This window comes from Artemia sp. Qi Xiang Cuo, chromosome 1, assembly GCF_049724085.1.
Source record: "Artemia sp. Qi Xiang Cuo chromosome 1, ASM4972408v1, whole genome shotgun sequence".
NCBI classification, from domain to species: Eukaryota; Metazoa; Arthropoda; class Branchiopoda; order Anostraca; family Artemiidae; genus Artemia; species Artemia sp. Qi Xiang Cuo.
In genome coordinates this window covers 36965268-36992088 of record NC_142794.1, presented here as the reverse complement: position 1 = coordinate 36992088, position 26821 = coordinate 36965268, and the positions used below count along the sequence as shown (strand labels likewise).

The 26821-nt window shown below is 35.4% G+C and overlaps 1 protein-coding gene across 2 annotated transcripts in view; it reads right to left on the bottom strand.

The window, feature by feature from the left end:
* The window catches only part of rho-5 (rhomboid-5), a 349085-nt gene that overhangs the window by 144811 nt on the left and 177453 nt on the right, over window positions 1-26821 (bottom strand). The gene's annotated exons all lie outside the window — the stretch shown is intronic.

Genomic DNA, 26821 nt, shown 5'->3' with positions numbered 1-26821 from the left:
ATTATGAAGCAGATCACTTTAATTAAATAAAGCATCAAAATAAATGCAAGAAAAATTTTTGTGCAATAACAAGGTGTCACCCTGCAGTACCCTTGTGGAGATTGACCAAATCTTTCCACGAAAAAATCCATATAGACAATTTGATCCCCGCTGAAAATTTCTCCCGAACAATACCCCGTAATGTTCTCTCCATATGTAAAATTGTGCAGCCAAATACAAAGAAAGATAAATAAAGTGATTTCTGCATGTGAATTCAGGAAAAGTCCTCCCACAAAATTTCCTACCCACTGAAAATTCCCCAAGTCCCTGGAAGTCCCGAAATTCTCCCCGTAGAAATCCAGAATTCTCCCTGTGGAAATCCCCCCCTCCATAAAAACTCCCTGCAAAAATGTACGTATGTTTCCCAATAACAAATACTATCTGTAAACAATGGCAAATTGCAAAATTTACAGCCCTTTCCCTAAGGGTTGTGGGGGATCACGTCAACCCTAGAGGCATATTTACTGGACCTTTCAATTATGATGAACCAAATGGCTATTTCAAAATTACATCCGGATGTCTTTGGCGAAAAAAGGGGCATGGGAAGTGACTTCCATTCTGTTTAGTCTTTTAAACTTTTAGGGCACTTAAACTTTTAATTTTTGTTCAAACGAGCCCTCTCCCGATCTTTAACAACCGTTGTTTTGATACAATCATCCCTGGGGGAAGCAAAACCAAAAACAACAGAAAACACACATCCATGATCTTTCTCTGGCAAAAAAATAAAAAAAATTCCAAACATTTGTAGACGAGAGCTTTAAACCTCTACAGTAGGGCTCTCTCATTGTTTTGTGGTTTGGGAGGGTGGGAGCAGACGCCTCAAAAGGTACGTTTTATTGCCAAAACATCCTAACTCTCATTGAGCCTTTAGATAAATACAGATATAGCTCTAAGAAAGAAAGGGTGGAGGTAAAAATCGACATATAACCATTCTTGATTTCCAGGAATATTTCTGTTCTACGTTGTTATTACGAAAGTAAATAATGACATTACACCCCAAAATACGCAGAATTTATTCTGTATTGGACGGGGATGCCCCCTCCTCATACCCCCTCGTGTTCGTAGAAACTTCGAAAGATGCTCATTCGATCGGAGATTGAGAGGTTAAGTCGTAAGTGATTGGAAACCAACCATCCCCTGTCCTAGAACTGTTTTTGATATCTGGTCGTGTTTTTTTTTTACCTCTGATCAATATTTGAGGTACCTATTTTGAACTTTCTTTGTGGCTGCTCAATTTTGAGAGTGGGTGAATTTCCGGGAGAATATTCAACCTGAGACGGGAACACCGGCCCCCAATGATTCAGACAAAAAGGATTGCACTTCTTCAAAATTATTATTTTTTTTTAGTTTTATCGTTTACAGAAATGTTCATGAAAGCGCTGCAATAATTTGGCCCAAATGTAACTTGATCAATCAGGCTTTCTGGAGAAAAGTTGCAGAGTTGATATCCCTGGAATAGCGAACAACAGATGATTGAGACGAAGAAGATCGGAACAGGCACGGTCGCCTGAATCCTGTTGAAGACAGTCCTGCTGAATCCTGTTGAAGACAGTCTTAATGACTATGAAAGTGACTGAATGATCTGCTCTTATGATCCAGTGCTTAGTTAATCAATTTTTAATTGTATTCGGAACTTTTATAAATAAATGAAAAATAACATGTATATGATATGAGGAATGTGGCTGAAAACGGCTATTTAAATATGCAAGACTGTTAGGGTAACATTTCTTAGGTTTAAATTTAGAAACAAATTACTAATATGATTTACTCCCAAATAATGGTAAATTTGATTCATTTTTTTTATTTTTTTTTTTTCTTTTTTTTTACAAAATGAATGTGCTAAATCAGGTATTGTCCAATTACTGAGGTAATACCCTAGGCACTCGATTACAAAAGGGATAAACTAAACAGTTAATTAAATTGATGACACTCTAGATGAAGGGGCATTACCTTTTTTTAAGCCCAGGAATTATATAAGCCCATCAATTTATTCAAAGTTATATTTTGAGCTCAATCACTTTCAAAAAAGTTTCTGAAAATGCTGCATATGGCCCAAATGCAGCTCGTTCTATCAGGCTTTCCAGAGAAAAGTTGCAAAATTGTTCTTCCTGGACTGGCAAAGCATCAATGATTCAGACAAAAAGGATTACATTTCTTCAAAGTTATATTTTTGTGTTCTATCGGTTTCAAAAAAGGTTTATGATAGTGCTGCAATTATAAGGCAGCTTATTTCTTCAGATTTTCCGGAGAAAAGTGGCCAAACTGGTCTTGCAGGACTAGCAAACCACTGATAGTTCAGGCAAAGAAGATTAGAGACTCATTTTAGCTTCTATAGATTCCTGATAATTTAACGTGTTACCCAAATGAAGCTATTTTCCATATAACATTTTTAGACAAAAAAATCTTGAGCAGCAGAGAGGTATAATTTGGCTCTATTTGGTATATACCATAGAAAAGCGCAACTAAAAGGATTTTCCTATGTCAGGGAAGTCAAAAAGTGAAATAAATAATTAAAGCATTATTTCAAAAAAATGTGTGAGTCTTCCTCCCCTTCTATAGACATAATATACACGATATCAAGTTTTTACCTGGAGGCATTGAGACGATTTTGTTACAATCGTTGATGATCCCTGCTTTTCCTGAGATAAATACTACCCAAAAGATGATCCCAGTTGATGAAACTTATTCTGCGACCATTAAGGGGACAAAATTCATTTTCAGAAACAAAATTACAGGTACCATCTTTGGTCCTGGTTGGGATAATATTCGAGAGAAAAAGATTACTTTGTACAATTGCTATTGAGCTTTATTTAATGTTTTACGAAATTCACCGCGGAGCCATTTAAAACTAATTTTGTAAGTTAATTCTCATACTTTGAGAACAAATAAACATCATTTAAATAAAGTAATTTAAGTTATTCTGGAGTTCGACCAAAGAGATTCATACTCAAACAATATTCTCCGACTATAATTCAGACAATAGTCTTCAAATTAACAAGATTCACAAACTTCAACCTCTATATACACAATTTTGAAGTCCCAGAACTATACTTTGAAGTAGGAACCGATTTTGGTCTATTTGCATTAACAAAGGAAGATCTGATGCAGATTTCGCTTTTCTTGTCCGTTGGGAAGCACAAGCATAATCAGAGATAATTCTATCTAATATAGGCAAGCAACAATCAAGTACATCAATTTACTGCCAAGTATTAACAGAAAATAAAGAACAATATTATTGTCAATAATATTGTCAATATAATATTGTCCATGACCAATAATATTGTCACCAAGACAAAATGGTTTGCATCTCCAAGGCAGTACTGGATATTCAGTTTACATTGCGAAGCATTTGGGTAGTCAAAAACAAATACAGGGGGTGACACTATTTGCTCCACTTTTCGGTATACAGCAAAGAAAACCACATCTTATAATTGGGGCAGTTTTATTGACTGCATGCTAGATTAATGATGCTTCAATACGTTGTATTAAAACCCTGTTTGTAAACACAATAAAAGGGTATTCACAGATCAAAACTTTCCACGGAGAGGAGGATTTCCGGCATGATTTTAAAAACGATATAAAATTAAAGAATTTTTCAGGCGCAATCGTCAGCAAGAAATTTTCTGGGGGGAGGGGGGTTTTCAATAGCCATCAATTTACTGCCCCGCATTGACAAATAATATTATTGTCAGAGAATAGAAAACAATTTTATTGCTAATAATAGCACCAAGACAAAATGATCTGCATCTCCAAGGCAGTACTGAATGTTTAGTTTACATTGCAAAGTGTTCGGGCAGTTCATGAATGTTATTTGACCCAAATTCGTTTTCAAACTAAGACTAATATAGCCCTAAAGTGTTAATTTATAAACGAATAAATGTGATAGTATATATATATATATATATATATATATATATATATATATATATATATATATATATATATATATATATATATATATATATATATATATATATATATATATATATATATATATATATATATATATATATATATATATATATATATATATATATATCAGAACACTCTTCAATATTGGGTAGATGTGGAAATATTATTATAACTACTATAAATAAACTGTTTGGCTGGCAACAATGATGCTCGTTTTGAGGTCAATTAAAGTTACATGGCTCTTATACGGTCAATAGGTAAAGGTTTGTTTATGATCATGACCTGAACTTAAAAAAAAGGGTTCACCATAATTTATGCATGATTCATTTTTTTTCTAAACATTTTATGACAATATGCAAAATTGACATAGAGACGGTACGAAACTGAATTTAGACAGTAGGCTACCAGAAAAGAATTATGTAAGAAATTGTATATTTGAGATAAGAAATCTGTATAGACTGGATTTATAGCGACAAAAAATAAAAGTTACAGTAACATACACAAGAACTTGGAACCCAAGACGAGTTTTTTCAGACTATTTTTTTTTTTTTTTTTTTAGCAAAGCTGGAAAAAGATAGTTAAAAAAGGAGGTATGTTCTGTTATATTAAATAGAACTGGCTCTAAAAAAAAAAATTGTGAAACATTTGCAGTTAATTTCCTTTCCCTAGAAGAACCAATCTCTTGCTGAGACACTACAGACCCTTAACAACAGCAAAAAAAAAAAAAATTTAAACAAACAATAAATAGGTAAGGACTGGTAAAATTCCAAAAAAAAATATTAAGTTATGAAATATTGGCAGTCGACTCAAATTCCCAAAGAACTCAGCTCTCTGCTTCACAAAACATGTATACTTAAAACTGTACTCTGCTGAACTAATTTTGTAGCTTTTTCAAAATCAAAAAAAGAGGAAAAAGGGAGTAAAACTCAGATGTATGTAAATGTATTCTATAATACCTAATAGCGTTTGTTTTAGAGGAAGATTATTTGACTTTTAGATATTGGCATAGCTATCCTTCTCTTTGATATATTCCTGTTCTATGTGTAAGCCACTTAAAAGCAGAAAAAAAAAGGATAATAATGTTACAAATAAGTAACATTTTGCTCACACTTTTTTCATAGCCACCGCAAAAGCACTGACTTAGTAAAAAGTGAAGTGGGCTCAATGGATAATTTATTACTTTTCTTCTTTTCAAACAGTTCGTGGTAAGGAGCGACCGTGGTAAGGAACGAACTGTAAGTAAGGAGCGGCCCGGCTCAATAGTAACCGAACCTCTAGAAAACAGAATTTTGATACCAATAAATATATCAAAAGAATCAAATTTTTATGCTAATTTTAAATATATAAATTGCATCGAATTAAGTCTTACCCATCAAAAGTTACGCGCCTGAGAAAATTTGCCTCATTTTCGAAAAAAGGGGCAAACACTCCCTAAACGTTATAGAACTTTAATGAAAATCACACCATCGGATTCAGCGTATCAGAGAGCCCAACTATAGAAGTTTCAAGCTCCTATCTGCAAAAATGTGGAATTTTGCATTTTTTTTCTGAAGAAAGATCACGGATGTGTTTATTTGTTTGTTTGTTGTTTTTTATTTCAGGGGTGATCTTATCAACCCAGAGGTCCTAAAATATCGTGGAAGGACTCATTCGAACGGAATTAAAAGTTCTAGTGCAATTCTTAAGTGACAAAAAGATGGAGGGTAACTAGGCCCCCTCCCATACTAATTTTTCCCAAAGTAACCCGATTAAAATTTTGAGATACCTATATTCAGCATGGTCGAAAAAAAAAAATAACTAGGTCTTTAAGGATGACTAAATTCCCCACAGTCCCCAGGGGAAGGTCTGCAAGTTATGAACTTTGCCCAATGTTTACATGCAATATTGGTTACTGGGAAGTATACAGAAGTTTTCAGGGGGAATTTTCTGGTAGTTGGGGGGGGGGGGGTTCGGGGGTAACGTGGGAGGATCTTCCCATGGAGGAAGTTTTCATGGGGGAAGGGACATTTCTATAAAGGGGGCACCGGATTTCCAAGCCTTATTTTTTAAAAACGATCAGAAATTAAATTAAAAAAAAAAAAATTCAGCTGAAAGTAAGGAGCAGCCTCAAAACTAAAAATAAACAGAAATTATTACGTATATGATTGGGTTCACCCCCTAGTCATTACCTCGCTCTTTACGCTAAAGTTTTTTCTATACTTTCATCAGAGCTATTTATTCTAATCACCAGCATTTGTGATTAAGGGGTCATTCTTAAAGAATTAAAACAAGAAACCTTTTGCACAAAATAAGTTTTTAAAAAAAAATTAAAGAGCTCCATTAAACCAAAAATGAAAAAAAATAGAATCACATAATCTACCAAGCATACAACTACCACAAATCAGTATCAATAAATAAATGAAACCCAAAACAAACAGAAATTGAAATAAGTCAAACTCAAAACAAGCAGAAATTAATCTGAGTAGGGTTCTAACCCTATGCTTTCTAAAAGCCAGAATATAATTTTTACTTTACTGAAAAAAATTCAAATGAATTTATTGAAAAATATCAGCATTGTCAGTTTAATATAAATATGCTGATATTTTTTCCTTAAAACCTTAATTTATTTTTGATTTCTTAAAGTTATAAAAGTGAAAACATTTAAAAGAATTTTTCAGTAAAGTACAAATTATATTCTGGCTTTTAGAAAGCTAGGGCTTAGAACCCTACTCAGATTAATTTCTGCTCGTTTTGAGTTTGACTTATTTCAATTTCTGTTTGTTTTGGGATTCATTTATTTATTGATACTGATTTATGGTAGCTATCAGTATGCTTGGTAGATTATTTGATTCAATTTTTGTTCATTTTTGGTTTAATGGAGTTCTTTACTCTTTTTTTTTTGAAAAACCTATTTTGTGCAAAAAGTTTTTTTGAATAATTTCTGTTCGTTTTATATTGACCTAGTCTTTTTCACGCAGAAAGACTGAGCCTTTTCTAAAGTTAAACAACCATCCCTTCCATATGAACCTTATATACTCCCTCGGAATAGCTTACAACCCTTGCCCCTAATCTCCGGAGTTTGGGTTCAATCCCGAAATCTTTGTTATATGATACTTAGACTGTTTTGATTAGAATGGCTATCTCAAAATTTCTATTAGACGCATTTCGGGACAATACGACGAGTGTGTAGAGGGGAGAGGGTAGCTGCTCTCTGATCACTTTGACTCTTAAAAAGAGCACTAGAGCGTCTGATTACCAATCCAATGAGCCCCCTTCGAAGTTTATATAACCACACTTTCTATAAAAACACCCTATGTCCCCAGGGTATAACTTAAACCACTTGCCCTGAGGGCGGGGGGGATTTTGTTATCCTCATTTCCAGACCTTTCCGATAGGCTTAACAAAATGGCTATATCAACATTTTGACTGGAAGTTTTTGCGAAAATGATAGACGTGGAGGGGGACATTTGCCCTCAGATCACTTCGACTAATAAAAAAGCCACTAGTCCTTTCAATTTCCAATCGAATGATCCTTTTTTAAAGCTTCTACGACAAAACTTTCTATAAAACCGTTATATGCCCCATATACCAAAATGTTGATCGGAAATGTTTGGGCAAATTATGGGCGTGGGGGTGATTCTCCCTCCGATTACTTTCGACTATTAAGAAGGGCCATAGGCCTCTCAGTTTCCAACCGAAAGAGCCCTTTTTGAAATTTTTACGACAACACTTTCTATAAGACATTATATGCCTCCAGGGCATAAGTTACAATCTTAGCCCTGAGGGCTATGGGGGGTTGTCGTACTCAAAAACATAGTTTCGGACCCTTCAATTACGTTCAACAAAATGGATACACCAAAATGTTGATCAGAAGTGTTTGGGGAAATGATGGGCATGGGGGGGGGCAGCATTCGCCCTCTGATCGCTTTTGACTACTAACAAGGATACTAGCCCTCTCAATTCCAAATTGAATGAGTCCTTTTTGAAATTTCAACTACGTTGAACAAAATGTCTATCTCAAAATTTTGATTGGATGTGTTTGGGGAAATGATGGGCGTGAGAGGAAAGTTAGTTGCCCTCCAATAACTTTCGACTACCGAATAGGGCACTAGCCCTTTCAATTTCCAATCGAATGAGCCCTTCTTGAATTTTCTACGACAACGCTTTCTATAAAATCTTATATGCTTCCAGGGCATAACTTACAACCCTTACGCTGAGGGCTGTGGGGGGGGGGGGAGTCTCAAAATGCCTATCTCAAAATTTTTATAAGATGTTTTTGGGGAAATGGTGGGCGTGGGATGGGTGATAGTTCTTCTCCAATCACTTTTGACTATTAAAAAGGGCACTAGCCCTTCGAAGTTTCTATTACAACCATCTCCATAAAAACCTTATATGCCCCCAGGGCAGAACTTACAACCCTTGCCCTGAGAGGTGTGTGTGGGGGGTGGGGGGTATCATCCTCAAAGACATAATATAAGGAAACTTCAAATACGTTGAAAAAAATGGCTATTTCAATATTTTGATTGGAAGTGTTTGGGGAAAAAGTGGGTGTGAAAGGGGGTTAGTTGCCCTTCAATCAGTTTCAACTAGCCTATTAAAAGGGGCACTAGTCCTTTCAATTTCCAATTGAATGAGCCTTTTTTTAAGTTTCTACGACCATATTTTCGAATAAAAAAACTTATATGCCCCAAGGGCAAAACTTACAACATTTGCCTTGAAGGCTGTGAGGGGGGGGGGGTTGTCATACTCAAAAACCTAATTTTCAGAACTTTCATCTACGTTGAACAAAATGGCTATCTAAAAATTTTGATTTGATGTGTTTGGGGATATGGTGGGCGTGAAAGGGGTGTTAGTTACCCTCCAATCACTTTCGACTATTAAAAAGTGAACTTGCCCTTTCAAATTCCAATCGAATGAGCTCTTTTTGAAGTCTAAGAAAACAATTTCTATAAAAACCTTATATACTTCCAGGCCATAACTTACAACCCTTGCCCTGAGGGGTTTGGGGGGTTTGTCATTCTCAAAATCATAATTTCCAGAACTTTCAACTACGTTGAATAAAATGCCTATCTCAAAATTTTAATTCGATTTTTTGGGGGAAATGGTGGGCGTGAGAAGGGGAGTTTGTTGCTTTTCCATCACTTTCAAATATTAAAAAGGGCACTAGCCTTTTCAATTTCCAATCAAATGAGCTTTTTTGAAGTTTCTACGACAACAATTTCTATAAAAACCATAAATGGCCCCAGGGCATAACTTACAACCCTTGCCCTGAGGGCTCTTAGGTGGGTTATCATCCTCAAAGACCTAATTTCCAGAGCTTCTAACTACGTTAAACAAAATAAATATCTCGAAATGTTGATTGTTTGTGTTTGGGGAAATGGTGGGCGTGAGAGGGAGGTTAGTTACCTTCCAATCACTTTCAACTATTAAAAAGGGCACTAGCCCTTTCAATTTCCAATCGAATGAGCCATTTTTAAAGTTTTACGACAACGCTTTCTATAAAACAACCTTAAACGCCCCCAGGGCATAACTTACAACCCTTGTCCTGAGGGCTTTAAGGGGAATTTCAGCCTCAAAGACATAATTTCTGGACCTTTCAACTACGTTGAACAAAACGTCTATCTCAAAATTTAGATAGGATGTGTTTGGAAAAATGGTGGGCGTGAGACGGGGGTTAGTTGCCCTCTGATCACTTTCGACAATTAAAAAGACCACTAGCCCTTTGAATTTCCAATCGAATGCGCCCTTTTTGATGTTTCTACGAAAATATTTTCTTTAAAAAATTTATATGCCCCCCGGGCATAACTTCCAACCCGTACCCTGAGGGCGGGGGGGGGGGGGGTGTCATCCTTAAAGACCTAATTTCCAAAATAGTCAACTACGCTGATCAAAATAGATGTCTGAAAATTTTTACTGTATATTTTTGGAGAAAAGGTGAGCGTGAGAGGGCGGTAAGTTGACCTCCAATCACTTTCAACTATTAAAAAGGGCACTAGCCCTTTGAATTCCAATCGAATGAGCCCTTTTTCAAGTTTCTACGACAAAGCTTTCAATAAAAACCTTATATGCCCCCAGGGCATAACTTCTAACCCTTGCCCTGAACGACTATGGGGGGAGTGTCCTGCTCAAAGATATGATTACCAGAACATACAACCGCGTTGATCAAAATAGCTATCTCAAAATTTTGATTAGATGTATTTGGGGAAATGGTGGGCGTGGAAGGGTGTTAGTTGCCTTTCCATCACTTTCGACTGCTAAAAAGGGCACTAGCCATTTCTACTCCCAATCGAATAGGCCCTTTTTGAATTTTCTAAGACAACTTTTTCTTTAAATACCATATATGCCTCCAGGGTATAACTTACAACCCTTGCCCTGAGAGCTGTGGGAGGAGGTGGGATTGTCACTGTCAAAGACCAAGTTTCCAGAACTTTCAACTACGTTGAACAAAAGAGCTGTCTCAAAATTTAGATCGGATGTAATTGGGGAAAAGGTGGGCGTGAGAGGGGGGTCAATTGCCCTCCAATCACTTTCGACGATTAAAAAGGGCACTAGCCCTTAGAATTTCCAATCGAATGAGGCCTTTTTGAAGTTTCTGCGACAAAGCTTTCTATAAAAACCTTATATGCCCCCAGGACATTACTTGCAACCCTTGCCTGGAGGGCTGTGGGGGGAGTGTCCCCCTCAAAAACATAATTTCTATCTGGAAATCAACTACGTTGAACAAAATGCATATCTCAAAATTTCGATTGGATGTGTTTGGGGAAATGGTGGGCGTAAAAGGGGTGTTAATTGCCTTCCAATCACTTTCGACTATTAAAAAGGGCGCTAGTCATTCCAATTTCCAGTAGAATGAGCCCTTTTCGAAGTTTCTGCAACAACTCCTTCGATACGAAGTCCCCTGGTTTATAAAAAAAATAATACATTGTGCCAACATCTTTCTTTACTTAGGCAGCACTATTGCGCTGCCTATGATTGGAACAAAATTTGAACTTTAGCGTAAAGAGCGAGGTATTGACTAGAGGGTTAACCCCCTAATATACGTAATAAAAATATACGAATATAGAAGTTCGTTACGTAAGTTAATTTGTAAATTAGGTCAGATCAAAATTTCGAGAAGGCTATTTAGCCAAAAAAAAGTAAAATTAATATGCAAATTTCGTTTGAATTATTCATTTGCGGTGAACCAAAATCAAAGCTGCATTAATTCAAAAACATTCAGAAATTAAATGACAATTAAATGACAAATGAAAAACAAGTTTTTTAACTGAAAGTAAGGAGCGATATTAAAACTTAAAACAAAGAGAAATTATTCCGTATATGAAAGAGGCTGTCCCCTCCTCAACGTCTCTCTCTTTACGCTAAAGATTGACTGTCTCACACCTTTGTTTTTTAAAACGATAAAAAACTGTTAGGCCTTTGGGTATTAAGTTGACATTTTCAGGACATTGAACTAATCAAAAGGCATTATGTGCATACTACTACTGTAATTGTTACTACTATTACAACTGCTACTACTATTACTACCAATACTACTATTGCTACTGAAGCTGTAGCTATTAAGGCAAAACTTTCAGGTAGTATTGACCTAAATTGTGCATTCTAACAGTGCCTTCTAGAGACCAGAACATAATTTGCATCTTACTGAAAACAAATACGTTTTAAACTTTTTCTTTTTCATAGCTTTACTAGGTTCAAAATTAATAAGATTTTCAGGAATGAGTATCAGTGTATATTGAACAGTAAATCCACATTTACTTGTAAGTAAATCCACTTTTTTTTTCAATATTCTTGGTTATGAAGCTGATTCTTTTTTCTCTTTTTGATGCTATTCCTTCTTTCTTTTTTCTTTTTCTTTTTTTTTTAATGTTACGAGAAGTAAAAACACATTGCTCAAAATAAAAATTGTTTTCTGTAAAGTGCAAATTACAGTTTGGTCTTTAAAAGTATTTGCGGTAGCAGTATTTGCTCGTTTTGAGTTTGACTTAGTTATCCATTGTAATTTCTGTTTGTTTGGGGATTCATTGATTATTTTTTGGGGGATCCATTTATTACCGATAGTGATTTATGGTAGTTTTATACTTGAAAAACTAGTTGACTTTCCTGATCATCTTTGGTTAAATCTAGCACTTTATTTTTCTATGAAAAGCGTCTTTTTTTTATTTTTGTTTAATCAATTATTGTCAGACAGGCAAAAACTCCTGAAGTAGATAAACCAAATCTCTGATACAAATGGCATGCTTTTAGCTGTACAAAATTTTCAAATAAAGAACAAGAAAATATAAAAGTTTAATTTTTAGTTGGGATACTAAAAACAGATCCTGTAAAAGTAGGTTCTACTCCTAATCAAGCGAACTTGGGTCCCTTACGGCCTTTTCACAAAGAGATTATGCTAACACCAAACTTCAGCTACCGCTAATATTTTAGAATCACTTGAATCTAAACTCTTTCACAATCAAGGTTTAATTAGTCTCCAGACACATTTGCTTTAAGATTTAAGTTTAACCATCAGAACATTCTTCGGAAAATTGTGATTGGACAGGTCTTTCAAATCGCAGTAGAAATACAGTTCAAAATTTAAATAAAAACGAAAATTTTGAAAAACGGCATCAGATGAAACCGGATTAAGGAACAGGCTGAATTCCCGTGGAAATGAAATTACACTGACGCTTGAATTGTATTCCAATTATTTGAATTGTTTTAAAATATAATTTAAGCTATTTCCATGGTATTTTTAGTACTTCGTCGAGTGAAAAAATATTAAAAGCACAGTTAGAGGAAGTTCGAAAAAGAGAGCAGCTACAATAAAATACTTAGGGTTTTTAATTGATGAAAACATTTCATGAAAAAATCATTCATTTTAGGTTGCTGGAAAATTAAACAGAGCCCTTATGGTAATGCAAAGGATGAAAAATATATTCTCTAAAACCTTCAAATAACTCATTTTTCTATATTTTACTCTATACATTATATACAAATGCTTAATTTTGATAAGCATAACATTTTTTAAAAAGGACGAAAATTAAGAATAAAGACGTGAAATAATTATCTCAATTTGATGATGTTCCTGCTCGTTAGAATTTTAAAAGAAAAGTTTTACGAATATGGAATGTGCCACTATAAGATGGGAATTTTCTTATATGAATATTGGATCAAGCTGATTATCCCTGCTTTTGAAAAACTATTTTGTTATAATTGAGACTACCGTGATCATAAATACGAGGAATGCGAATGATATAACTCATGAGTTTTGGAGCACCAGTCAAGTACACACACTATATACTTCATCTTAGTGCCTCAATATCGTTGCCTCATCTTGACAAGATAATTAAATATAAAAAAAAAGTTTTTTTTAACTGAAAGTGAGGAGCGATATTAAAACTTAAAACGAACAGAAATTATTCCGTACATGAAAGGGGCTGTCCCCTCCTCGACACCTCGCTCTTTACGCTAATTTTTTTGTTTTAAAAAATAGAGTTGGGAGAAAGAGTCTAGGACCAATGGGTCTATAAGATCACCCCTGGGAAAAAAAAACAAACAAATAAACACGCATCCATGATCTTTCTTCTGGCAAAAAATACAAAATTCCACATTTTTGCAGATAGTAGCTTGAAACCTCTACATTAGAGATTCTCTGATACGCTGAATCTGATGGTGTGATTTTCATTAAGGTTCTATGACTTTCAGGGGGTGTTTTACCCTTTTTTCGAAAATAAGGCAAATTTCTCAGGCGCGTAACTTTTGATGGGTAAGCGTAAAAATCTGATTCGTTTGATGTATCTATTAGCATCCGTTTTTTGATGTTTCGGTTACTATTAAACCAGGTTGCTCCTTACTTACAGTTCGTTACCACGAACTGTTTGATATTTAAAGCCTATCATTTTCTGAGAGAAGTTGTCCGGAATGTGAAAATATGAAATGTGAAATGTATTGTGAAATGCGAAAATGAATAAGGATAAAGATCCTTCAGAACCATAGACGGCGCATATTGCGTTGAGTTGAAGCTTCAGTTTCTTAATGGGAAAGGAAGCAGGCCTGTCGCCCAGCCACGAGGCAGGGGGGGGGGATCGAACCCTGGGATCTGTATTACCAAGCAGAGCATCAATCCACTATGCTAGCATAAGGTTGTGCGAAATATTTGAAGAATACTCCTAGTCTTCCTGATTTCAAGTCACTGAATTTAGTTATAATTCGGGACTAATCTAGTGTGAATAACTCGCTCTCGGCATTCAATGTATTTAAATCATTTTTCTCCAGTTCTTTTTTCAATTAGTTTTTAATTGCAGTCAGTGAATAACTGCTTACCATTTACTTATTCACTCATTCAAGCTTCATTGCACTTCCACACAGGTGAAATATGTGTGATAAAGCTGCATTAATATGGCCCAAATGCAGCTGGCTTCCTCAAGCTTTCTGGAGAAAAGCTGCAAAGTGATACGGTGAAATATGTATGACAAAGCTACATTAATATGGCCCAAATGCAGCTTGCTTCCTCAGGCTTTCTGGAGAAAAGCTTCAAAGTGATAAGGTGAAATATGTATAATAAAGATGGATTAATATGGCCCAAATGCAGCTTGCTCCCTCAGGCTTTCTGGAGAAAAGCTGCAAAGCGATAAGATGAAATATGTATGATAAAGCTGCATTAAAATGGCCCAAATACAACTTGCTCCCTCAGGCTTCCTGGAGAAAAGCTGCAAAGTTGGTTTTCCAAAACTAGAAAACCATTGATCATTCAGAGAAAGAAGATTATAGACTCTGGTAATTTTTTGGCAAGAAAAAAACACATTCTACTTTCCGTTTCCACAGATAATTGCTAATTTAGCATGTCAGTCAATGTCAGCTGTGTTCCATTTATATCTGTTATATAAAAAAAAAAAAAATACCAGTAACAAAATTTCGTCAAATAGGAGCTTGAAGAGGGAGCGTTTGAGATAAGGCATTTTTTGCGGGGAAATTCAATTAATTCGTCTTGTGTTTAATTTGTGCGGAAAATTTCCAAGATTCTATTTAAAAACCCAACCGGCATTAATTCCTTTGCAGAAAAAAAAAAAAAAAAAACCGAGAAGATAAAAAATAAACTATTAAACTAAAATACGTCCTACAGTATCAGAGCCTTCAGGATCTAAATTAAGGACCAACTTCCTAATTTCTGCGATACAGGAAATTCGAAGAGTATATAAAATTGGATACTAAAATTAAGAAATAAAAAATGTAGATGGCGAGAGAGTATGCACACAGATGCACACTAAAGTTCAGATTATTACTGGATTTGTAAAGCTGGATCTCGCTTTTAAAAACACTGAAGACCCCTCTCCCCTCTCCCCAATGTACTTGTTTAGGAGAGTCCGCACCATCTCTAGAGACGGTAAGTTTTTAAATAAAATTATCTTACTAGTCGTGACTTTTCTCACTGATTTGCCCTCAGAAAGACATACTCGTACAGTGATGTAATTGAAGAAAAACGAAAAAAAAAAATATTAATAGCCTTTTTATAGCATAGTACCGTAAATAATTTTAGACATTTTGAAAGGCCAGAGGTTAGACCTTTTGAAAAACTAAATTGACATCCCAGTCTTAGGTACAGGACTAAAGTTCACATTCTTGTGCCTTACCACTATTTCTAGTAATTTTTTCCTTTGTAATTTCTAGTAACATTATGCAAGAAAATACAAAAAATATGAAAATGTTTGACAGGTCTCCAAATTTTGAGAGGGGATAACGGGCCTAAATCTCCCCCCTTTTACATTAGCATCTATTATAAGTAATTTCTAGCCCTGAAAACTAAAAGTAGCTTTTACACCGTAAATCTTTAAAAATCCTGAAAACAGGGTAGATGAAATTTGCACACATGATTTAGTAAATTAGCAGCTTTTCTCCAGATTAGAGATTTGGTCAGTTCATCAACCGTTTTTGCCACACCAGTGACAACCCTGTGATGACTCATCGATATAATTATATTTAAACGAAAGACAATGGGGCATTTTGTTTACACAGTTTGACTAGCTCCACTTTTCCGTATACTGGATAGTGCTTCTGTAATAACACATTATTGTTCCTAGACACGCACTGTGTCAGAAATATACTGACAATTTTACTAGTCTTGACGCAAATGAACATTGATCTTTTGAAAAACCTCGGAGCAGAAACACGAGTAAAAGCGAAGCGAGATGCTCAAAACATTGAAAATTGCAAATCATGTAATAATTAATATTTATTACACGAAAAGAAATGAATAAATCATGACCTTCATTGTATAAAAACACATGGAAGGGCTATGAGGATATATCATAGTCGCAGTAGTAGCTGTAATCTATCAAAGAGGGAACCACAGTTATTGATGCCAAGAATGGAAAACTGAAAAACACCTTTTTTAGTTTCCAGTTACTAAGGGGGAGGGTCGGGGCAGGAAACACAAGAGGTTTAAATTTTAAACCTTCCGTTAAGGATTTTCAACCATGGAGACTATGGAGACTATAATGGTATCCGTATTATTTTTCCCAGCATTTACACCCTAGAAGGTGCGATATGGGACTTTATAGTGAAGTTATTAAGGCAAACTTTTAACAGAAACATAGAGACGGGTAGTGGCTTTCAAAAGAGCCATTAAACATCTTTCTGCAATCTTCTTGTAACCTACTAGTCTTGACAAAGAATAATAAGAAATACATAAGGAGGTTTTCCTCCTTGAGGTTTGAGGAAAGAGGCATTTTCCTCCTTTTTCAAGAAGGGGAAGGGGGCTTAAAGTCTCCAGCTGAGGGTTTTAAGCAATAAAAAATCGATTGGCTATCTTAGAATTCGCAATTCCCAGCAATTTGACCACATATGGGAAAAATTCAATGTTCTTAGGTACAATATATTCTTCGTTTTTCTTTTCATTGCTGCTAGTAGGGAACTGGAACACCATTGAGAACTGTATAAGCGATTATTGGAAACGTTGCAATAACTAGTGCCTTTTGCAATTAAAACGAGGCATTGTTGTAATAAAATGCAATTTCTGATCTAGAAAAAAAATATAGTCATATACAAAATGATGAATGGCGTCATACATTGTAGGTCACAAACCCAAAAGACGACATATTATAACTACATAAGATGAAAGTAGTTAAAAAATTTTTTTTAAAAGTGAGACTTACAAACAAAACCATTGTTGCATATATGAAAACAAAAAGAAAAAAAGTATTGAAGAAAAGGAAACATAAGACTCAAAGGTCCAAGGTTTTAAATATTTTCGATATAAGCGATCCATTTAGCACTGTCGCGGGTCCATTTGGTAGTGTGTTTGTTTGGACCTTTACACAATGGCGTATTAAAATGCTTTAAGAATGGTTCGGAAATTAAAAAAAAATTCAAATAGCCTTTAAGTAATCAAGCAACGTTTCTATTTATATTCTAGGATAGTAGACTCTTGAGATTTCTAAAAAAAGGACATGGAATAGAATCCATTGCGCTCAAGACATAGCTGTTAACTCTTGTATTACATTACTACTGAAAACCCGTTTCTGAAAAGGTTATTCTACCCGTTTCTGACTAAGAATCCTGACACAAGTTTTGATTCGAACACAATATTACTTCTAAATGTGTGTAATACGAGAGCAGTTATCAAAGGAAAAGAAGCTCTTTGATTTATGATATAGAACAAAATAGTCCAAAATTAGGAAACCATTATTATCTGGCAACGGCGCAGTGAATAGAGTCGTGCTTAAAAACTCTGGTGGCTGTGTTTAAACTTGAAAATGGCCCCTAGAGGAGTTGGGACTCTTAAAGTAAATATAGCTAAGAAACTGAACCGGTTTACACTGCTATGTTGGCTATGTGCCAAAATATTTCCGAAGGTGCACATGGCCACTCAGTCCATTGGAGCAGAATTTCATTCAGCCCGTTGGAGCAGAGCCAGAGGTACAAATTATTCTAGACATGACAGACAATCCTAAGCCTATGGAGATCATTTGTATGAGATTACAATTTTAAGGTTTGTGCAAAAAAAGAAAAAAAAATAGGTTGCTAGTTGGAGAATATCAGGAAAAACCCCCATTATTTGTCCAAGAGCATTTCTTATCCATTTCTTTCATTCTCATGGCATTGTTGAACATATTTCAGCCAAATATATCCCTAAAAATGCCTTGAAAGTTTAGCAAATTTTAGGTAGGCTACTTTAGTATTAGCTGCAACACACACTATATACTGTATAGGGAAATTCTAAAGGAAACCAGTCAAACAGGTATCTGTCATTAAATAAATGGATCACAAAGCGTGGTTTGTCACTGCGTTTACAATATTTAAACTATTGTTTTTGAGAGTTTAGGGAGAAAAAAGGTACTTAGGTTAGGTTAGGTAAGTATTTATATATGTTATACTTTACCCCCCATTCCCCCTAATGTGCAAATATATAGCCCAAATTTGTTTCTAAACTATTATCTTTTCATCCTATTTTGTTTTTTCATTAACATTAACCAAAATTGACTTCTCGTCTGTGTTGCAGCTAATAACAAAGTACTAAATCATAGGCAGCGCAGCTAGCGCTGCCTAAGTAAAGAACGATGTGGGCACAATGCGTTTTTTTCTTCTTCTTCAGTCGGGCACTTCGTATCGAAAGCGTTGTCGTAGAAACTTCGAAAAGGGCTCATTCGATTGGAAATTGGAGTGGCTAGTGCCCTTTTTAATAGTCGAAAGTGATTGGAGGGCAAATAGCCCCCCCACGCCCATCATCCACTCAAACACATCCAATCAAAATTTTGAGATAGCCATGTCGTTCAGCGTAGTTGATTTCAAGATAGAAAATATGTTTTTTGTTGACATATGTTTTCTGTCGTAGAAGCTTCAAAACAGGCTCATTTGATTGGAAATTCGAAAGGCTAGTACCCTTTTTAATAGTCGAAAGTGATTGGAGGGCAACTAGCCCCCCCCCCCCACGCCCATCGTTCCCCCAAATACGTTCCATCAAAAGCGTGAGATCGTCATTTTGTTCAGCATAGCTGGTTTACAGATAGAAGATGTGTTTTTGAAGACGACGCTCCCCCACAACCCTCAGGACAAGCATTTTAAATTATACGCTTAAGGCATAAAAAGCTTCTATAGAAGGCATTATCGTAGAAACTCCACAAAAGGGCTGATTAGATTGGAAATTGAAAGGTTTGCTGCCCTTTTTGTTGGTCAATCGTGATTGAACGGTAACTAGCCCCCCCCCCACCCCCCTTCTTTCCCCACACACCTCCAATACAAATCTTGAGATAGCCATTTTGTTCAGGATAGTTGACTTCAAAATAGAAAATATATTTTTGAGGAGGAAACTCCCCCACAACCCTCAGGGCAAGGATTATAAGTTATGCCCTGGGGGCATATAAGGTTTTTATTGAAATCTTTGTCGTTGAAACTTAAAAAATGGCTCATTCGATTTGAAATTCAAGGGGATAGTACCCTTTTTAATAGTCGAAAGTGATTTGAGGGCAACTAACCCCCCTCTCACGCCCACCTTTTCCCCAAATACATCCAATCAAATTTTTTGATAGTCAAAGTAGTTGACAGTTTTGGAAATTAGGTCTATAAGGATGACAACCCCACCCCCCAAAGCCCTCAGGGCAAGGGTTGTAAGTTATGCCCTGGGGCATATAAAGTTTTTATTGAAAGCGTTGTCATAGAAACTTCAAAAGGGCTCATTCAATTGGAAATTGAAAGGGCTAGTACCTTGTTTAATAGTTGAAAGTAATTGGATAGCGACTAACGCCCCTCTCACGCCCACCATTTTCCAAAACACATCCAATCAAAATCTTGAGATATCCATTTTGTTCAACGTAGATGAACGTTCTGGAAATTAGGTCGTTTTGGATCATAAACCCCTCAGAGCCCTCAGAGCAAGGGTTGTAAGATATGCCCTGGGGGCATATAAGGTTTATATAGAAAATTGTTGTACAAATCATAGGCAGCAGGATCGCGCTGCCTAAGTAAAGAACGGGGACACTCAAGAACGAGACAAGAAACGGGGACTAAGTTAAGAGGAGGACACTCCCCCACAACCCTCAGGGAAAGGGTTTTAAGTTATGCCCTGGGGGCATATAAGAACGATGTTGGCACAATGTATTATTTATTAATTTTTTCCTTTAGAGCAGTTGCTGAAGGTGTATTAGAGAAGAAAGCTAGAGCTGCAGCTAAGAATATTGATGAAAAAGCTTAATGTTTAATAGAAAGGAGAAGGGGCATGTACAAGAATTATCTGAGTGATAGATCATATGAAAACAAAAGGAATATAAAGAAAGTGGAAAAAGCATTAAAATATGAACTAAGGGGGTGTGAAGTGGAGGGCATGGATAAAATTGCCGAGGATCTGAAAGATGCAGCTAGACGGCATAATAGTAAAATATTGTACTGGCATGTTAACAAATTGAGAGGGGGTAGTCAATCCAGACTTGGCCCAGTTAAAGATAGGAATGGGGCCGCAATTACCGATAAGGAAAAAACTAAAGAGAGATGGGCGGAACTTGCTTAACCAAGATAGAGTTGCAGGAAAGGATATAGAGGCAAATGAAAAAGTTTGTGATACCTTGGATGTGAAGGAAGATTTGTTTTGTGAGGAAGAATTAGGGACAGTACTAGAAGGATTAAAAAATAATAAGGCTCCAGGTGCTGATAGGGTGGTAAATGAGCTTCTTAAATATGGTGGCTCTGAGGTTAGAAATAAGTTATAGAAGATCATGAATGAATATGATTTTTGAAAAAAGGGAAGTCCCTAACGATTTTAGGAAAACCTTAATTAAGCAACTTTACAAGAAAGGTGACAAAAATGAGTGTGGTAATTATCGAGGCATTAGTCTGGTCTCTCTAGGTAGTAAATTACTTAGTAATATGAAACTTTTTAGACTGAGAGATGCCGTTGAGAAAGTTTTAAGAGAAGAACAATGCGGTTTTAGAATAGGTAGAGGATGTGTCGTCGACAAAATTTTCACTCTTAGGCTAATAATTGAGAAATACCTGAGTTTTCAAACACCTTTGGTGCTCAGTTTTATAGATTATGAGCATCCGTTCGATTCTGTTGATAGAAGGGCTTTAGTAAAGGTTTTATCCTTGTATGGTATACCAGACAAATACATTAAAGTGATTAGTGCTATGTACGAGAATAACACTGCTGCGGTTAAGGTAGGAAATGAGGTTAGCAGCTGGTTTTGTATTAAATTAAAAAAAAAACAAGTTTTTTTTAACTGAAAGTAAGGAGCGATATTAAAACTTAAAACGAACAGAAATTATTCCGTCTATGAAAGGGGCTGTCTCCTCCTCAACGCCTTGCTCTTTACGCTAAAGTTTGACTTTTTCTCACAACTCTATTTTTTAAAAAAATAAAAAATTTAGCGTAAAGAGCAAGGCGTTGAGGAGGGGACAGCCCATTTCATATACGGAATAATTTCTGTTCGTTTTAAGTTTTAATATCGCTCCTTACTTTCAGTTAAAAAAAAGTTATTTTTTTATTTAATTTCTGAACGCTTTTGAATTAATGCAACTTTGATTTTGGCTCAACATACACGCATAATTAAAACAAAATTTGCATATTAATTTTACTTTTTTTGGCTAAATGGCTTTCTCGAAATTTTGTTCTGACGTAACTTACGAATTAACTTACGTAACGAACTTCTATATTCGTATGTTTTATGAAGTATATTAGGGAGTTTGTCCCCTAGTCGATACCTTGCTCGTTACGCTAAAGTTCGAATTTTGTTCGAATCACAAACCCCTGAATCACAAAGGCCGGTTAAATAAATAGCTCTTTTGAAAGTACTAAAAAAAATTTAGCGAAAAGGGCGAGGAATTGACTAGGGGGCGAACCCCCTCATATACGTAATAGTTTCTGTTCATTTTAAGTTTTAATGTTGTTCCTTACTTACTGTTGAAAAAACTTGTTTTTTATTTAATTTCTGATCGTTTTTTAAATAATGCTGGGAAATTCGGCACCCCCTTCATAGAAATGTCCCTTCCCCCAAGGAAACATCTTCCATGGAAGGACCCTCCCCCGTAACCCCTCCTCCGAAACCCCCCCCCCCCATCAGAAAAAATCCCTCCTGAAACGTCTTTATACTTCCCATTAACCAATACTATATGTAAACAATGGGCAAAGTTCATAACTTCCTGCCCTTCCCCGGGAACTGTGGGGAATTAAGTCATCCTCAAAGACATATTTATTAGATTTTCGACTATGCTGAATGAAATGGCTATCTCAGAATTTTTATTAGGTGACTTTGGGAAAAAATGAGCGTGGGAGGGGGCCTTGCCCTCCAATTTTTTGGTCACTTAAAAAGGGCACTAGAACTTTTAATTTCCGTTCAAATGAGCCCTCTTACGATATTCTTGGACTACTGGATTGATACGATCAACCCTGGAAAAAAATAAAAAATAAACACGCATCCGTGATCTTTCTTCTGACAAAAAATACAAAATTCCACATTTTGCAGATAGGAGCTTGAAACTTCCGCAGTATAATTTTTTGACACGCTGAATCCGATGGTGTGATTTTCATTAAAGTTCTATGACTTTTTGGGGGTGTTTCCCCCTTTTTTAGAAAATAAGGCAAATTTTCTCAGGCGCGTAACTTGATGGGTAAAACTAAACTTAATGAAACTTATATATTTGAAATCAGCATAAAAATCTGATTCTATTGATGTATCTATGGGTATCAAAATTCCGGTTTTTAGAGTTTCGGTTACTATTGAACCGGGTCGCTCCTTACTTACAGTTCGTTACCACGAATTGTTTGAACATGTCAAAATTTCCCTTTTGTCTCTACATTCGATTTTTCTCATTCACTATTAAAATTACACAGGCTTTCTAATTTAACTCCCCCCCCCTTTATATTTTCCTTTTACTATATGAAATAAGTAGGGAAAATATGAATCGGCATATGTATCTCTATTCACCCTCTTAGTCTCTATTTTTGATTTTTCTCCTTTACTATTAAAGTTACGTAGCTCTTTCTAATTTGATTTTTTTTTTTAATCTTATGTTTCCCTTTTACTATATGACAGTGGTTAGAAAAGACGGATTAGCCTTACATAGGTATTTTTTCTTCTTCCTGGACTACTAATCAATAAGTTTAGGCCGATTCCCAAATCCAAATCCTGCTTTTTTATTACCCTCAGTCAGGGCCGTATCCAGGATTTTCGTTCGGGGGCGGGGGAATTTTTCTACGTTTTATGAGCCTGACAAACATTCTGGAGGGGGGTTCGAACCCCCCCCCCCAATCCCTGCCCTTAATACGACCTTGCTCTCAGTCCAAAAACAACTTTTATAGGTTACATTATAAAAAAAAGAGAGAAAAAAAAAAAAAAACAGCAAACAGACAAGCAAACAGACAGACATCAATGACAAGCAAACAGAATGGATTTATTGAACATCTAAACGCACAGAAGGAGTATTTCGGTAAAATAAATCAATTATATTTACCGATACATACAAAAGGAATGATAAAAAGAAAACAGAATACTATCAAAAGCTTTTAGTCATGGAAAGGCTCTGTATGAAGTCGTAAGTGAGAGAGCAAAGTGTTTAAAATTCCTCAGGTCTCTATTTTTGATTTTTTCTAAGTTACTAATTAAAATTTCGTAGCTCTTTCTATGTTGGTTATTTTCTTATTTTTTCTTTAACTATATGCTATTAGTTGGAAAAGAAGGATATATATATATATATATATATATATATATATATATATATATATATATATATATATATATATATATATATATATATATATATATATATATATATATATATATATATATATATATATATATATATATATATATATATATATATATATATATATATATATATATATATATATATACAGATTTCGAAAATTCTACCACTGCTTTTACAATATTTTCAGACCAAAAAAAAAAAAAAAAAAAACGCTCGTAGTATAGATTAAACTGATTAAATTGACTAAGGGTTAAAATTAATAACTGATTACAATTAAGTCACTTACTTCCAGCCATAATTTTGTAAGACAATGGTTAAACTAGTTTGCAAAAAAAAAGAATGAAAGACGTCTGTTAAAGACGAAGAACAATAAACCAAAAGAAATCCAAGGGAGTCAGGCTCACTGTTTCTTTATTATAATTAAATAAAAAAACTAAGTTTTTCAATTGAAAGTAAGGAGCAACATTAAAACTCAAAACAAACATAAATAATGTTTATGAAGCGATTGCCCTCCCCCTCCTCAATACCTTGCTCTTCAAGCTAAAGTTTTTAGCACTTTTGAAAAAGCTTCCTTAAAAGCCCTTGTGTTTCAGGAATCGTTCTTGAAAAATTAAAATTCGATTAATTTACTTTTATTTGGTTAAATGGCTTTCTCGAAACTTGTTAAATTTTATTTACGAACGTTTTTATTAGTAATAAATATACGTAACTTACGAATTAACTTACGTAACGAACTTCTATATTCATATATTTTTAATACGTATATTAGGGGGTTCGCCCCCTAGTCAATACCTTGCTCTTTACGCTAAAGTTCGAATTTTGTTCTAATTCTTTAAAAATGACCGCTTAATCGCAATACATGATTAAGCGCTACATGAAGTGCTACTTTCAGTGATTTTTACTTGCTCGGGTATATAAAGCTTATATTTTGCCATTTTTATACATATATTTGCCATTTATCATACTGTTTTTCATCCTTTTATTGTTTATGGTTGCTGTATTTATGTATCTGATTTTTCTTCAAATATTTAAATACTGCAGATTCTTCAGAATAAGGCGCTTCGAGTAATAGGTGAGTTTATTCAGTATGAGCGTACGCGTGAATGTTTTTTCAGTCTCAGAATTTTAAATTATCAACAGATCGGGGACCATTAAGCGGGAGTGGTTACTTACCAAGCGCTTAATAGATGAACTCCTGAATATTTTACAGATTTTTTTAAGTTTAATTAGCTTGCTCCCTCTTCTGACTTGGAACCCGACACAGGTAGGCAAATAGTTCGTGGTAAGGAACTGTACGTAAGGATCGACTCGGCTCAATAATGAACGAAACTCTAAAAACAGAATATTGATATCAATAGATGGATCCAATGATTTGGCTTATTATGGTGATTCCAAATATATAAGATTCATCAAGTTTAGTGTTACCCATCAAAGGCTCCGAACCTGAAAAAACTTGCCTGATTTTTGAAAAAGGGAGGAATATCCCGTAATAGTCAAGGAATCTTGATGAAAACTACACGATCAGATTCAGGGTATAAGGGACCCCTACTGTAGAAGTTTCAAGCTCCTATCTACAAAAAGTAGAATTTTGCATTTTTTGAAAGGAGAAAGATCACGGATGCATGTTTTTTTTTTTTTTTTTTTTTACTGAGGGGTTCGTATCGAACAAATGCTCTTAGAAGATCGGGAGAGGTTGCATTTGAATATAAAGTAAAGTTCTAGGGCTATTTTTAAATTACCAAAAAGATTGGTGGGTAACTAGCCTCCCTCCCACGCCCCTTTTCACCAAAGTCTTCCAATCAAAATTTTGAGATAGCCATTTTGTTCAGCATGTTCGAAAATATTATAAGTATGGGTTTTAGGATGACTTAATCCCCGAAGTTCCCGGGGGAACTTCTCAAAATTTTGATCAGGTGACTTTGGGAAAAAAATGAGCGTGAGAGAGGGCCTAGTTGCCCTCCAATTTTTTTTGTCACTTAAAAAGGGCACTAGAACTTTTAATTTCCATTCCAATGAGCCCTCCCACGATATTCTAGGACCACTGGGTCAATACGATCACCCCTGGGAAAATAAACAACAACAACAAAACAAATAAACCCGCATCCGCAAAAAATGCAAAATTCCACATTTATGTAGATAGGAGCTTGAAACCTCTACAGTAGGGTTCTCTGATACGCTGAATATGATGGTGTGGTTTTCATTGAGGTTCTATAACTTTTAGGGGGTCTTTCCCTCTTTTTTCGAAAATCAGCCAGATTTTAAATTTTCTTAATGGGTAGGACTAAACTTGATGAAACTTATATATTTGAAATCAGCATTAAAATCTGATTCTTTTGATGTATCTATTGGTATCAAAATTCCGTTTTCTAGAGTTTCGGTTACCATTGAGCCGGGTCGCTCCTTACTTACAGTTCGTTACCACGAACTGTTTTATTAAATCAGGAGTTAAGCAGGGTTGTGTTCTGTGGATTATTTTGATGGACTTTCTTTTAAGGAGCACAGGAAAGGCAATGGGAGACCACGGAATCAAATGGGGAGGAAAAAGTCTCCTGGACTTGGATTATGCTGATGATTTAAGCATCCTAAATGAAAGTGTGAGCAAAATGAATGAAGCTTCAAAGGTTTTGCATGTTGAGGGTACTAGTATTGTTTTGAAAATTAATGCTAAGAAGACTAAGTCACTAAGGTTAGGAAAAAGTGAAGAAGAAAAGTGATGTTGGGCTATAAAAAGATTGGTCTGATGAACAAATTCCTTTACCTTTGTAGTATTATTAGTAAGGATGGTGTGACTAGTAAAGATGTTATAATTAGAATAGCCAAGGCTCAGGGTGTTTTTTCACAGCTAAAAAGGTTTGGAAGAATAGCAAGATAAGTCTGCAAACCAAGATTAGAATATAAGAAGCTACACTGATGACTGTGGTCAAATATGGCTCTAAAGGATGGACGCTCCGAAAAGCGGATGGAGATTTGCTAGATGTTTTCCAGAGAAATTGCTTAAGGATTGTTCTGGGTACCCGGCTGACTGACCGTATTTCAAACAATAGGCTATAGGAAAAATGTGATTCAATATTGCTCTCTAGGGCATAGATAGGCTGAGGTGGCTAGGACACGTTCTGCGGATGAAGGATGACAGATTGCCAAAGATTTTCCTTTTTGGCCAACCGTCTAGGGCTAAAGGGAAGGCAGGTCGTCTCGGTTGGGGTGGGAGGATGTCGTAAAG